This window comes from Eublepharis macularius, chromosome 16, assembly GCF_028583425.1.
Source record: "Eublepharis macularius isolate TG4126 chromosome 16, MPM_Emac_v1.0, whole genome shotgun sequence".
Taxonomy (NCBI): Eukaryota; Metazoa; Chordata; class Lepidosauria; order Squamata; family Eublepharidae; genus Eublepharis; species Eublepharis macularius.
In genome coordinates this window covers 2,901,646-2,917,392 of record NC_072805.1, presented here as the reverse complement: position 1 = coordinate 2,917,392, position 15,747 = coordinate 2,901,646, and the positions used below count along the sequence as shown (strand labels likewise).

General features: G+C 43.6%; 1 protein-coding gene across 4 annotated transcripts in view; it reads left to right on the top strand.

Moving 5' to 3' along the window:
• SCUBE1 (signal peptide, CUB domain and EGF like domain containing 1) overlaps window positions 1–15,747 on the top strand; it is a 441,848-nt gene that overhangs the window by 301,936 nt on the left and 124,165 nt on the right. The window lies entirely within an intron of this gene.

The window sequence follows — 15,747 nt, the reverse complement described above, 5'->3', positions numbered from 1 at the left end:
CAAGATAGTTGTGGATTTTCTGGGCTGTATAGCCATGGTGTTGGCATTGTAGTTCCTGACATTTCGCCAGCAGCTGTGACTGGCATCTTCAGAGGTGTAGCACCAGAAGACAGAGATCTCTCAGTGTCACAGTGTGGAGAAGATGTTGGCAGGTAATTATATAAATGAACTCAGGAAGGTGGGTTTGGGCTGAGTCATCCTGTAAGAGTTTCCCAGGGTGTGGAATGCTAATGGAGGGAGGCTTCACTGTATCCTGAGGAGGTTCTTTTGCATATGGATTGGTGTTTGATATGCTAATCTTCTCTGCAGGGCTATTATAGAATGTAGAGTATTTTGTTAGTCTGGTGTTTTTCAGGACTGGAAACCATGTTCTATTCATTCTTAAAGTCTCTTCTTTCCTGTTGAAATTGTGCTTATGCTTATGAAAGAGGAAATAAGGAAGGAGAGGAAATAAGAAGCCGAGGAAATAAGAGGAGAGATGGCCAGGATTCTACGGAAGGCAAAGCTTCCCACCAGCAACATAACACACAAGGAGAGGAACGCCATCAAGACCCTCAATGCGGATCCAGACATCATTATTCTACCAGCTGACATAGGCAATGCCACAGTGATCATGAAAACAGAAGAATACAAAAGGAAGATTAAGGAACTCCTGGACCCTTCCACCTACAAAAAACTAAAATGAGATCCAACCCACAAAATCACCAGGCTAACAAATGCGCTGATCAAAAATTCCTCACTTCATCCCAACATGCACATAAAACTATGCAAGACTGAAGCACAGCCACCACGACTATATGGACTCCCTAAAATTCATAAGGATTCAGTCCCACTCTGACTCATCATGAGTGCCATTGGTTCACCGACACATGAATTAGCTAAACATCTGGCCAATCTTCTACAGGACCACATTGGAAAAACCACATCTTACATCAAAGATTCAGCACATTTCATCAACAAAATCAGTTCTCTAAATCTCAATCCACAGGACATACTCGTCAGTTTTGATGTTGTATCCCTGTTTACTAAGGTTCCGGTAAAAGACACTATTGTACTGATTAATCAGATTTTTCCAGAGGATGTAACAGCCTTATTCCACCATTGTCTGACAACCAGTTACTTCCAGTGGGATAACGAATTCTATGAACAGATGGATGGGGTGGCCATGGGAAGCCTGCTCAGCCCAGTTATAGCAAACTTCTACATGGAACATTTTGAAAAGACAGCTCTAGAATCAGCACCCCACAAGCCTACATCGTGGTTCCGGTTCGTGGATGATACCTTTATCATTTGGAGCCATGGTAAGGAAGAATTGATAGAGTTTTTAAACCACCTCAGCAATATCCAGCTGAACATACAATTCACCATGGAGGAAGAAATCGAGGGTAAACTTCCATTTCTAGATACCCTTGTCATCCTCAAAGCAAACTTTCAGTTAGGTCACAAGGTCTACAGGAAACCAACTCACATGGATCGGTACTTACACAAAAACTCCAATCACCACCCTCGACAGAAAAGAGGCATAATAAAAACATTAGTAAACCATGCAAGACGGATAAGTGAACCATACTTTCTCAACGATGAAACTAATCATCTAAACCACGCACTTCAAGCAAATGGCTACTCCAGAAATGAAATAAGAAGAGCGATTAAACGAAGGATAAATCAAACAACTAAGGAAAAACAGTCTCCCACAGGAAAAGTGTTTTTGCCGTATATCAAAGGAATCACTGATCAGATGGGAAAGCTTATGAAAAAGCACAACTTACAAACGGTATTCAGACCCACCAGAAAAATACAACAGATGCTACGATCAGCAAAAGACAGTAGAGACCCCCTCACCTCTGCAGGAGTATACCACATACCCTGCAGCTGTGGACAAGTTTACATCAGGACCACACAGAGTAGCATCCAGACAAGAATAAAAGAACATGAAAGACACTGCAGACTTGGCCATCCAGAAAAATCAGCAGTGGCTGAACATAGCCTAACCGAAACAGGACACAGTATCCTATTTCAGGACACTAAAATACTGGACAACATTTCCAACTGCTTCGTCAGATTGCACAGGGAAGCCGTTGGAATTCATAAGCATAAGCACAATTTCAACAGGAAAGAAGAGATTTTAAGAATGAATAGAGCATGGTTTCCAGTCCTGAAAAACACCAGACTAACAAAATACTCTACATCCTACCATAGCCCTGCAGAGAAGATTAGCATATCAAGCACCAATCCATATGCAAAAGAACATCGTCAGGATACAGTGAAGTATTAGCATTCCATTGGCATTCCACACCCTGGGAAACTCTTACAGGATGACTCAGCCCAAACCCACCTTCCTGAGTTCATTTATATAATTACCTGCCAACATCTTCTCCACACTGTGACACTGAGATCTCTGCCTTTTGGTGCTACACCTCTGAAGATGCCAGTCACAGCTGCTGGCGAAACGTCAGGAACTACAATGCCAACACCACGGCTATACAGCCCAGAAAATCCACAACAACCATCGTTCTCCAGCCATGAAAGCCTTCGACAATGTAACCCAAGATACCTTCTATTGGAAAGTCTGCACGTAGGCAGGATAGCCAACCTCCTGACATGGTAGCTTGGTTCCATTTCCAGCTAATGTTCATTTAAGATATTTTTAGCTGTGCTGTAATATGGTAGGAATCATGCTATATGTGAAATAGAATATATATATTGTTATACAAGTTATATAATCTAATCAATTAAAATATATAGGCTTCTATGCTTTGATTGCAAACATCAGACATGAGACAAAAGCCACTGTTGTCATTTTCAAAGACTGAGTCTGTATAAAAATGTCAGATAACCTGGTATTATTTTTCCTGAATGTTGTTAGGATTGTTTCCAATGGCTCTGTTGATCTAAGAAAAGAATGATTAGAATCAGATTATTTTTCTAGATTAGCTAGGAGAGGGATGCATGCCAAGACGGTGTAAGGGGAACAAGTTAATAAGATAGCATGCTTTAGGATTCCTTACAGTAATTTGGAATGCCTACCCAAGTTTCCTCTGCTCTTTCACATGTGTTCTTTGTGGTGAAAGTGGTTAGCGAAATCTGTTTTGACTTTGCTACAGAGGTCTGTGCCAGGCGCTGTTTTAGCAGGCTCTAAATGGGGGAAGAGGGAAAAGAAATGGCGGGTCTTGCAGAAAGGAAACCACACCAGGCTCATTGCGCTTTAATTTTTTTTTTCACTTGGGAGATAATTTTGGTTAACTTAGACTGTTGGCAGGACTGCTGATGTTGAATGATGGGAAGCTAATAGAGATCAAGGAACCAGCCAACCACAAATCACCTGTATTATGTTACTTTCTTTACTGACAGAATGTTTTCAGTAGCTGTTGTTTGAAATGGCTGGAGCAAGAGTGGTTTGAGGTTACTCGCTGTGTCAATTTATAAATTTCCATTTTTTCTGGCAGCTAATAAGCAAGACATTTTAAATGTTCTATTTAGAGGCTTGTGGCAGATTATTTTAGATGCTTTAATTTTTACCATAGTCTGAATCATAAAGATTTTATTGTCTGTGTATTGAAAGATGATGTGACTGTTTTTTTATTTTTACATTTGTTTTTGTCCAGTTAACTGTGTGTGTATGTGTAAAATGCCATCAAGTCACAGCAGATTTATAGCAACCCTGTAGAGTTTTCCATATAAGAGATGAACAAAGGCACTGTTGCCTGCCTCTGTAAAGCGAACCTGGACTTCTTGGTGGTCTCCCATCTAAGTACGAGCCAAGGCTGACCCTGCTTAGCTTTTGAGATCTAAAAAGATGGCGCTAGCCTGGGCCATTCTGTTAACTACTACCATTTAATTCTGTTCTGTTTCATTTGCGTGGTAAATAAAAGCTTGAATTTATGGTACTCTTTTATAAAATTTTACAAGATTAACATGTTCAGGAAAAAAACATGTGGTACTGCTCTCTTGAGGCTATACCACTTTGGAATACAGGCAGAGATGCCTTTAGTAATCCAAGCTGAGCTGCGAAGGGGGAGAACAGTGCTGGGTCTTGTCAGGAAAGAGGGAAACCCACTGCTTGTGGAAAGCCAGCCTTTCAGAAAGAAGAGCTCCAGCCAAGATGTTTTCCTGGCTTGCAAAGGTCTAGTCTAGGGAATACGGGCTGCACCCCTAAGAACGCTTTTCTGCGGATTAAGTCCCATCGAGTCTGAGTAGACCTGTTTAGGATTGCACTGCCCGTTATTGAAGGGGAATTTCTGTTCTCATAAGATATATTTGTTTATAAGAGTCAGAATGTGCATTTAGTATGTAAAGCTGGTAGTTGGACAACTCAACAATCCACCTGGAGAATTCTGTGATAATTTCACATGAAACTCAAAAGGTCCGAGAATTCCCGTGGCATTCTGAGAGTTACATCACACTCGCAGGGAAGAAAGCTTTTGGGGTCTCCCTCCACTAATGAGTTTTGATTTCAAACCACCTAAACATAAACTCCATAAACTTCTGAGGCAGGGAATGGGATGAACATCACAAGGGAAAGGGTTTTTTAAATATCCTTTACAGGTTTACAGTTGCAAAATATATGAATAAGAAAAAACAGTAAAAGCTGATAATTCTTATCATTTGACTAGAGAGGGAAAAAGAGGAATTGAAAATTAAGTGAGAAGAAAGGTTGGTTGCATGCATCAAAAGAAAAATGTTTCCAGAATTTTTTGCACAAAAACCAGAGAGTGGGTAGCCTTGGTTTTTTGCTGTTACACTTAGCATTTCATCTGTTTAGAATTATTTTGGGTGCTTTATTATGTGAAAGGAATGGAAATTGGGCACAGATGGATTATAAACTTGAAATCCTGAAAAGAACAGATTTATTGAACTTTCATTCCTGGATGGAAATGTGGTGAGCCGTCTTGTACGGGTGCAGTCCTCTAAAGCCAAGCACGAGGGCAGCCAGAGGACAGGCGGAGGAGGGCTACACGGGTTGCTTTCATTGAAGAAAGAAGGTGTTACGTCCAAACACAAATAGATCTTAAAGTACATTTTTACCCAAGCCCACACAAACCCCATATTTGAACTGGGATCGTGGTGGTCAGGTAGGAAGTCCATCCTCTGGAGCAGAACATGAGGAAGGCTTCTGGGTTCAGTCTGTTCTGAGGAGAGGTGACAGAACCAGAGGACTCCAGGCAGAACCGGGACAGCCTTTGACACCTACAGGTTCTCTGCTTGCCCTTCTCCCCTGCCTTGACACATCTTGTAGTAATGAGAGAAGATAGCAAGCAATTCTGAAACATCCAATGCATCTACAGTCATGTTGATGGGAAGTAAGTGCCAAACCAGAGTGAGTCCCCCAGGATCTCCTGATGAGGAAAACCTCTTGGTGTTCCTAGTCTGGGATGTTTCCTCTCCATCCCTGCCCTGCCACACCCTTCCTTCGCCTCATTCCCACTGTCCTAATATGGAGTCGTCACCACCCCCACTCCATACACACACACACACACGTACACACACATTCTTTTCTCCTCAACCATAACTCTTTTATATTTGCATGAATTACTCAGGGGAAGAAACTCAAGGATGAGAGGGGATTCTGTCCCATCCAGAAGGTGACAAGGGGGCCCGTGTTTCACTTTGTATTCAGATGGAATTGTGTTGAACAAGGGGAAAGGGATGTGTTTGTATTCTTTTCTAAAGAGAAGGTAGTGTTCTTTGTTGCAGTCACACATTTAAACAAACACCCGTTTTCTTTTTATCTCCTAGTCATGTGAGCTTCTCTTTTGCTGGACCTTTCTATCGAATTAAAACGTTCTAAGTGTGTCAAGAACCATGACCTGACAGAGGAAGGTGCTAGTGGGACTCTGTGCCATGCAGCATTCATGGAGACCTTTTGTGCTAAGAGTCCTCATCCAACTCCATGTTGCTCCAACTTCCAAAGCTCACTCCTGAGCCTTTCATACAAATTTCAGCAGGTTGAAGATGTAATGAACAAGGTCTCACAGCCAGTGGGATTAAGCAGGAGCTCGGAGGGTGGGGTGGCAGAGAATATCCTGGTCCCACATTCCCGCATCAGCTGTCATCTGAGAACAAACCCTTAGAAACAAACAAAGAGCTTTTACACAAAAATGTTGGGATCTTCTTCAGGCCACAAATAATGACAAAAAGATATTCTGGGCTTTGGTCTCAGACTCTTTGGATAAGAAGGTGGCCTTAAATAGTCCTATTACTGCAAATAAGTGGCATAATTACTTCCTGTCAATCTTCTATAAAAGAGGAGCTAGCTTATCAGAGGAAACTCCTCTCAATCTGGGTGATTGCCCTGAATGGCCTCCGGTACAGCCTGAGTAGGCAGAATCCCACACTGAGCACCTTAAGCCCAGGAAGGCCCCCGGGCCGGGCGCAAATCCACCTGAATTTTTCAAGGTCATAGATCCAGAGGAGTTAGCCGTGTTAGTCTGTAGTAGCAAAATCAAAAAGAGTCCAGTAGCACCTTTAAGACTAACCAATTTTATTATAGCATAAGCTTTCGAGAATCAAGTTCTCTTCGTCAGATGCCTGATCAGGCATCTGACGAAGAGAACTTGATTCTCGAAAGCTTATGCTATAATAAAATTGGTTAGTCTTAAAGGTGCTACTGGACTCTTTTTGAATTTTTCAAGGCATTCTCAGAGTGGTGGGCTCCCTCTTTGGCCACTCTGTTTACTGAAATAGACAAGACAGGGTTAATGCCGGATGCTTGGACGAATGCGATATAGGTGCCAATATTAAAAAAAGGGAATTCCCAACTCCCAAGTAATTACAGTCCCATTCGCCTCCTGTCTATTGCTGGGAAACTTTGTGCAGGACGCTTAACGAATAAACTTGGTGCTTGGGTGTCAGAGCAGCAAATTTTGGAACCAGAACAAACTGGATTCTGTTCTGGGAAATCTACTTTAAATCATTGGATAATGTTTTAATTACCTCTTTATTAATGCTATTTTTAAAATAACAAAACAAATCAGCAGCTTATTTATATTGGAAGCAAGAAGAAAAAGGCATTTTAAAACATTTCTTTCCTGTCGATCAGCATTTAAGACTGCATAATGATACACCTCATTTGTTCAGGCAAAATTCCTACTAAGATCTCCAGTGATGTGGCATTCTAAGGCCAAAGATGATAAATTCTAAATTTGGCAGGTTCTGAAAGTATAAACATTTTCTGTAAATTCAGAACTGGCTTGACCCACGTCTCAGATTCTTAACCATAGGATGAGTGGATGTGTCATGTGGTGATGCAGGACACAAAACTGAATATTGTTTGTTGACCTATCAGCATATTGGCTCTGAAGTGGGATAACATTCGCTCTTCTCCAATCTTATGGCACATCCCCAGTCCTCCAGGAGTCCTTGAAGATGATGGACAGAGGCTCTGCAAGTTCTCTAGAAATTTCTGTGAGCACTCTTGGGTGCACACCATCTGGCTCAGGGGATTTGTATTCATCCAGTGCAGCCAGGTGCCTCTCCACAATCTCTCTGTCAATGTCAACTAGCCCCCCAGGTGTCCTATCTTGTCTTCTACCATATCTAGACAGGCTCGAGTTCTTCAGGGAGAAAACAGAGGCAAAAAAGTCATTCGGCCTGTCTGCTTCTGTTCTATCTCACAGTTTCTCCTTTTCCACCCAACAGTGGTCCAATTGCCTCTTTACCTTGCATTTGCTTCTCGCATATCTGTAAAAGTTTTTCTTATTGTAGCGAGCCCCCCCCCCCGGCCAGACCCAGCACTGATCTTTGGCTTCTCTGATGGCGGATCTGTTGTGCCTAGTAATCCTCATATACTCCTCTTTAGAGGTCTGTCCTCCCTTTTTCTCCCTTAGCGTATTCTGGAGTTCTCTATTCCTCCACATCGGTTTCTTGGAGCCCTTACCATGGCCGTTTCCACACGGCTTACCACTGCTCGTAACAACCCGGAAGATGGCACAAAAAACGCAGAAGATTGCGTTTTCTCACGTGAGATTTGCGCGACATCATGTGACATCGCACAAATCTCGCGCGAGAAAATGTGATCTTCCGTGGTTTTTGCGTGATCTTCCGGGTTGTTACGAGCAACAGTAAGCCGTGTGGAAACGGCCCATGTTTCTGTCTTGCTGGAATAGTGAGGGCTTGAGCTTGCAAAAGCTCATGTTTGAGAAGAGCTCACCCTTCACTCGCTCCTTTCCCTTCCAGCACACTCCCCCACGGAATGAGTCTCATCAAGCCTCTGAGTTCATTGAAGTCGGCCCTACAAAAATCTAACCTACGAGTCTGGCTGCAAACTTCCTTGCCCCCCCCCCAGCAACTGGAATTCAAGGAGGACATGGTCACTTCCCCCTGAGGTCCCCACCACCTTCATCCCATCTACCAATTCTTCCCTGTTGGTTAATATCAAGTCTAGTATGGCCGAGCCCCTTGTAGCTTCCTCCACCATTTGAAAAAGGAATATATCAGCCAGGCAGGTCAGGAAGTTGTGTGATTCTTGTCGCTTTGCTGAGCTTGTCTCCCAGCACACACCGGGGAAGTTGAAGTCACCCATAATTATAAGGTCCTGATGTCTGGATACTCTTCCCATACATTCCAGCTTATCAGTTCAGATCTTCCTCATGTTCTGGCTTTGGCAGCTGGGTGAGCTACAGACTCTTCATGAGCAGGAGTCTGCACTATAGCTGAAGGCTGTATCTGTCTTTCTGAGTAAGACAATGGCTGAGGCCACAATCCTGCTAATATAAGACTCTGATAGACCAAAATAGGGCTAAGGATCCTAGAAAGCAAGAGTCCCCACCTGTTTCTGGGCTTCCTCTAGCCAGGAATTGATTGAGCCTCAATCCTGCAAAGCACTGTATGTGCTCAGGCCCAGAAGCTGCAAAAAGGGCTGGCAATCCCTCATGTCATCATCACAGGGCTGCCATCTCTGCTGCTCTCAAATGCAGGGGGAGAACCTGGGGGAGTGATGGTCTGGGATCTAGCCCTATAAGGTAGGGTCTGCCCTTGAAGCCAACCCAGAGTCACCAGTGTTATCAAGAGTTAGATGGAGCATGCCTATTGGTCAGTTGACTGTGCATTATTTCAATTCAAGGTACTGATTATCACATACTTCTGGGCCTTAAGCCTTCTTTGGCTTTGGACATATCTTCGGGATCACTCCTCTTGCTATGCTCTGCCACTACAGCTTCATTCATCTGAGCAGGGCCTTTCGGGGTGCCACCCTGCAACGGAACAAGAGATTAACTGGGAACACCAATATCGGTCTATCCATGAATCCCAGATTTGATTGCTGATACCTATTGTTTAATTTCACTTGTTTATTAAATGTCATTATTTGTTTATTATTGCTGCTGGGGCCTTTGAGAGGCAGTTTAATTTTTAATGCAGCTATTTTGTTGGATTGGGTTATAGTGATATTTGAAGATTGCCTTGTTAATCATGAGGTATCTGAATATACAAAATAAATTATCTAAAAATAACAGTTGTTACCTCAAGTATACAGGGAAACTATATTATGTGCCTACAGTTTTTTAAGGGTGAATTTGGCGGGGAGGGGGATAACTTGCACTATGGACTCCTGATGCTGCTCACGAACCGTGGATGGATGGGTTTCTGGAATGCCCCTCAGAGAACCTCTGGCAAAGATTTCCACTGTGGCCCAGCACTCTGTGGGTGGCACAAATAGCAGGTAAAACTTGAGAGGAAGGAAGGAAAACAGAAAATAACTATTTTAAAACTGAATGTGTACAAAAAAGTCATGCCAGTTTTTTGTATGTAATCGGAAGGTGTGTTTGCGGCTTCTAATGGAAGAAAAAATTACACATTCACTTCAAGTGGACTGACCATTTTTTTTCCTAAAGGAACTTTCTGATGGCATATTATCTTACTTTAGATTCCATGACAGCTTCTCTCTTTAACCTAAAGATTCATGAACCTAAAACCCTTTCAGCACAAGGGCCACCGAGAAAGGGGAACGGCGGGGACAAGAGATGGACTGGACGGCGTGTTCTTCTCTTGAGATCCAGCCCACACAGGCACCACTCTCCTCACACACACCTCTGAGGGCTTCTTTAAAGTCCTGGGGTTTTTTTAGAAAGGCAGAAATATTGCTAGGGTACCACTATCTACATGTGAGTTTCCTTAGCAGTGAACTAAAGAAGCCACTCCTGGGAACAAGAGGGTAGGTTCTCATTTTTCCCTGGCCATCAGTCTAAGTCCATGACCTTGAACCTCCTTTATTGAAGCCTCTATCCTTTCCAGTCACAGCAGCAACACTAATTATGCTCGTGGTTTTGGTGACTTGCCTGCTTGTGGACTGACAGCTCAGGCCACAAAGCAGCCGTCAGACGGTAATGATTTTTGGCCAGTCTCAGATCGGTCTGGAGACCCACCACCGTCTCAGACGTGAAAGGCTCTCTGTTCTCACTATTAGTCCTTCCATTTAGCACCTTGCAGGCTACTGATGAGTCAAAGCTGTTAGCATTTAAGGTAAACAGCAGCATGAGAAGGAGCAAAGGTAACGCTGGTCTTTTCGGGGGCCTTGTCACACCAGCTGCCGTGAGTCCGGACCCCTCGGTCAGAACTCGGAGTCATCAGAAGACATTTTGTGCCCAGTCCAGGTTTCCAGTGCTGTGCCCCCCTTCTCCCCTCTAATCTCCTCTAATGAATCATTAAGTCACAACTACAAGAGCCAAACCAAAATGACAAGGATGTTGCTATGGTGAAACCATATATTTTCTTGGATGTTTTCTCTCTCCCTCAAATGCAAGCACACACATCTTCCGTGTTGCTGCACTGGGAGTGGGATATCACATCTAAGTCACTAGTATGTCCCATAGAAAGCTGCATACTGGAGGCTACACCAGTTCCCCTGTCTAGCTTATGGCCACACTATTTGTAAAATATATTTTTAGAATACTGTTGTCCTCCCTCCTTTTTTCATGCGTGCACTCTCATCTCGAAGCCGCATCTTCCCCTTCATCCTCTCTGCTTTGCTAAAAGAGGTCTCCCATTGGTCTGTCCTCAGCCAGTGGCCAACCCCTCCCTCCCTCCCAGGCTTCTCATTTCCTGTGCCGTGTGTCTCATGGCAGGCCGGGAACCATCCGGCAGGTTCTTGGTAGGTAGTCACCACCCAGCATATTCAGACCAAGGCCCCTTCCAAGCACTGAACAACACTGAGCAGAAGTCCACAGTGTGTGTGTGTGGGGGGGGGGCGTTTACTGGTGCCCAGGCACAATTAACTGGAGCGTCTGCAGCTACTCCCTGAAAGGGAGCGGGTCTCGCAGGGCTTGGGGGCTTGGGGGGGGGGAAGGCAGATGCTCTGTCAGAGAGCCAGGCAGGGCTTTTTGATAAGCCCACACAGAAGGGTTGAGCTGCCCCTGTGGGCAGCAAGGTGGTTGGCTTGAAAAGAGAGCCTGACCCCGTCTCTGGTGAAGCAGGGGGACGAGCTTCAAAGCCTTCGGCCACCTCTGCCTTCCCTTCTCATCAGAGGTCTTCCTCACAGCCAGATGAAATTCCGGTAAACACCCTTTAGCCTAGCAGAGGAAAATGACTTCAGAGGGAGAAAGCCGGGGAGGTAAGGTTAAAAGGGTCATGAGGTGGCGGGTTTTTTTAAGTGGCAATCAAATCCCTGAATAAATCTAAGAGGTGCTTGAAATCAGCATTGACTAAAATCAATGTACTAAATGTGTGTACTAAAATCCAAAGAGGGGTGGAAGAGAAATTCCAGTGTCCTTCCTTTAATCCCTAATGGCCTTCCTTTACTGTTGAGTAAATGCTTGAAATAGTTTTCTTTTTTCTATGGTCACTGCTGAATTTCACAATAGACTGCAGAAAATGCTTGGCACCGGGTATAGCCTAGACAGCATTGCCAGATATCAGGGCACTAGCCAAAGAGCTGCTCTGTGTGTGTGTGTGTGAGTGAGAGAGAGAGAGAGAGAGAGAGAGAGAGAGAGAGAGAGAGAGAATGAACAAGGCAAGTCAGTGCTGCTTTTGAAAGATTAAAATGCTTCTTTTAATATCCTCATTATTATAAAAACCAGACCAGATACATCTGTCCAGTGAACAGAAACACATACATACACTTACCCTAAAAAGACAAGTCACTACAACGGTTGTTAGCCAGTATCTTTTCTCCTTTAATTCAAGTCTACATGCCTTAAAACGTTTTCTTTGATTAAAATCCCTGGATTGTGGATGCCTCAATACCTTGATTGACAGTCAACTGTATAGTTCCGTTCTTAAGGCTAAGAAGACAACTTGTATTGATTTGGTGTTGACTTTCATTCTTCATACCTCTTTGTGCAACTTAAATAACAAGAAAGCACTCAGAGCAACGGGCTTCATAACTGGCTTTGCTTGACTTGTTTGTCGTGTTCATAGCTCCTATCTGCTTCTAGCCCTTTTCCAAGGTGGAAAGGGAACTGATAAACAGCCTAAATAAATATTGCACGGTTCCAAGTATGCGGTGAAAGTATTCACTGGTTATTATAAAAACATAGCTTAAAGTATTTAGTCCCCCCTTCTTTTTCAGAAAGAGACATTCTTAGGACTGGGTCACCTGTGGGCCCAGAAGGTAGGCAGCAGAGGAGCCACCTTCAGGCATTTCTTCTCCACTCGCTCCCAAACCCATGCAAAATGTTTTATCTCCTGAGTACTGCTTTGCTTTTCTCACACTGGAGGTCTCTACACAGGGACAAGTTCAGGTGGTCTGGCTGGCAATATCTGTGGCAGGTTTCCCTGCCGTTTCCCTGCCCCAGTTTCTTGGCAGCAACAATAACCACCATTCCCAGCCAACAGGGCCTTTTCACAGTTTTTTTTAAAAAATCAATTAAATATTATAATAGTGATATAATGTAATATATCAGGTACCCTAATTCCACAGTTTTCTCTTTCTCCCTTTTTTAGAAAAAGTAAGTATATAGCCCTTTTTTTTGTAGAGATAAGCCTTTCCCCTCATATCTCCACAGTGAAAGAAGCCGGGGCTTACTTTAAAAAAAGAGAGAGAGAGAGAACTGGTAATTCTGATAAAGTGTTACAGATACTGTGTTATACAATATAACAGCATTTGCTTTCTCATTTGAAAACAAAAAAGGTGCCAAGTGGTGGTGAGAGGAGATGACTACCACAGGCACAAGGCCAAGGAAAATGGCTGCCACGTGGGTGGGAAAATCGAAACTTTCCCAGCCACACAGCAGACATCCAGGTTTTACAACAATCCTTCCCAAAGTTTCACAGAAAAGTAATGTGAGCTTTAAGGAGGGGTGGGGGGCTGCCCCTTGCCTGTCAGCCATCTTGCAGGGGGCTCCTGCAGGCCTCAGATAAAGGGGCAAGAGGCCAGGTAATATTACCCAGGCCCCCATGCTCCCTCAGAGACCACCGGTCCCTCTCTCTCCCACACTCACACACCCACCTCTGACAACGTCTCTACGCCTCCCTGGCCTGCAGTTGGAGCCCCCCTTGTATCCCTCCCCCAGTTCTCAACTGGGGCACTTCCCTGCTCTGTTGGAGGTGGTCTGGCAGCCGGGCTGTGGCCACATCTGAGGAGCCAGGAAGTCATCCCTGGACAGTAGGTAAAGCAGGGGGAACCCTGGAAGGTGCTGAGGGGAAGCAGGGTGGGGGGGGAACACACATCCCGACAGCAGTGGGGCAGATAACGCACGTGGAAATGGCCATCATCTTGGGCCTCTGTCCACATTAAATAGAGACGATGATGCATGTGATCTTTCACGATCAGCTGTTTCAGAAGTATTTTGAACACTCTTCCAATGTTTCAATTCTCCTGCAGCATGGCTCACTTTTTTGATACATCTGCTCTGCGTGAGTTTTGAGTTCATTTATTATCTTATTATTAGCTAAAGAATCTTGAACTTTTTCTGCCTATAAGATGGATGATTTATTTTCCAGAATGTGTTCTAAATGTTTAATTCCATAATAATAGAGTAATGAAATTAACAGGAATGGTCTTTGGTGCTGTTATGCAAAACATGGACTTTTCCAGAATTTGGTAATAATTTTGGCTTCAGTCCTTCTACATGCTTTCTTGGTACAAGTCCAACTTTACATAGTAGGATTTACATTGGAGTAAACATGTGTAGGATTGTGCTGTAAACTTTAGGGAAGAAATCCCTGTATATTTGCATAAAAAGTAGAGCCAGAAGGAAAGATCCCAGCGCCCAGTTCCTTTCTGCCTGCCTATGGGCTCTTGTTCTGGCCTTTATGCTTCAATAGATGTTGTCACAGACTAAAAAATACTCATGAAAGGTGAAAACTTTTTTTCAAGTAAAACAAAAAAACCTTCTGAGGATAAGAAATCTATTCATGCTAACAAATTCTTCACTTCAATCTATTGCTATTAATAGGAGCTCGTGAAGATATGTAGCAATTCTGAACGAAGTTGTTTCTTTAATGGGGTATGCACAAAATTCATGTTTTTATTTTAGCATGTGTGTAACATCAAATTCACATGACTCCATTCAGTGCAAAACTAATCAGGTGATTTTTAAAAAACGACTGTCACAGATTGCAGCCATAAAAATGTCGTCGTTGTCAACACAATGTAACTTATAAAGAAATTATCTTATTACTTGATTAATGCTGTCTCTGCAGAGGACTCTATGCATTGGGGGTGTCAGTTTTTTTTCCAAACCAGGCTGAAAATAAACATGATGTTTTTCTGTGCAAAATATAGACCCACAACTACTTCTGCATGCCCAGGGTGGCTCCAGGCTTAGGTTTCTTAGCCAGCCTCTCTCTGTGCCTTGTGGCAAATAGATTTCGACTTTCAAAAGCACTCTGAGAAATGGGGGGGGGGAATGGGGGGGAATCTTACCAGACATGTCCACGTCGCAGGGCATAGCCAAGTATTTCTTTGCATATTGGCCAAGAGAGTAGGCTTGCCAGCTTCCAGGTGGGGCCAGGAGTTGTCCTGAAATTCCAACAGATTTCCAATTTACAGAGATCCGTTCCCTAAAGGAAAGGGCAGACTCTGTGGTACCACATCCCTGCTGAGTTCTGTCCCCAAAACTGTGCGCTCCCCTGGCACTGCCCTCAAATATACAGAAATCTTCCAGGCTGGAGTTGGCAACTTTACAGGGAAAGGTCACTTCTAGAAGTTGGTTTATTTATTTTTTAAAAAATGTATATGCCACTTTCCTGCCTCAAGGGGCATTCAAAGAGACACAAGCAAAAACAATAAAAAGCAAACAGAAGGAAACATCATAAAGTCACATTAATTACAAGAATTCAACAACAGCAGTAAAATTCCAAGATGATAAAAACTACAATTCCAGAAACAATTAAAACCAATACAAGTCAATAAAACAAAACTCAGTCAGTAGGGTTACCACCTCCAGTTAGGAAAATTCCAGGAGACTTGGAGGTGGGCCTGGAGAAGGTGGGGTTTGGGGAGGGGAGGGACCTCAGCAGAGATCTAATGCCATAGACTCCACCCTCCACGGCCTCCATTTTCTCCAAGGGAATGGATCTCCTTAATCTGGAGATCAGTTGTAATTCTGGGAGATCTTCAGCCACCACCTGGAGGTTAGCAGTCATATTAGCCACGAAAGACTGAGGTAAACGGGTCAGACTAAAAGGTGATAAAGATGGTATGGTGCCCTTTTTTAATCACTGGGAATGAGGGGCTTATACTTTTGGAATTGGTCATAATCTGCTAGGCCCCAGGATGGAGATGCCTCCTCACCACTTGATCCTAGGGGCGTGCAGAGCCAGGGTGATTTGGATTTCCCAATTTGGATTACCCGAATCAGGAAAAAAATT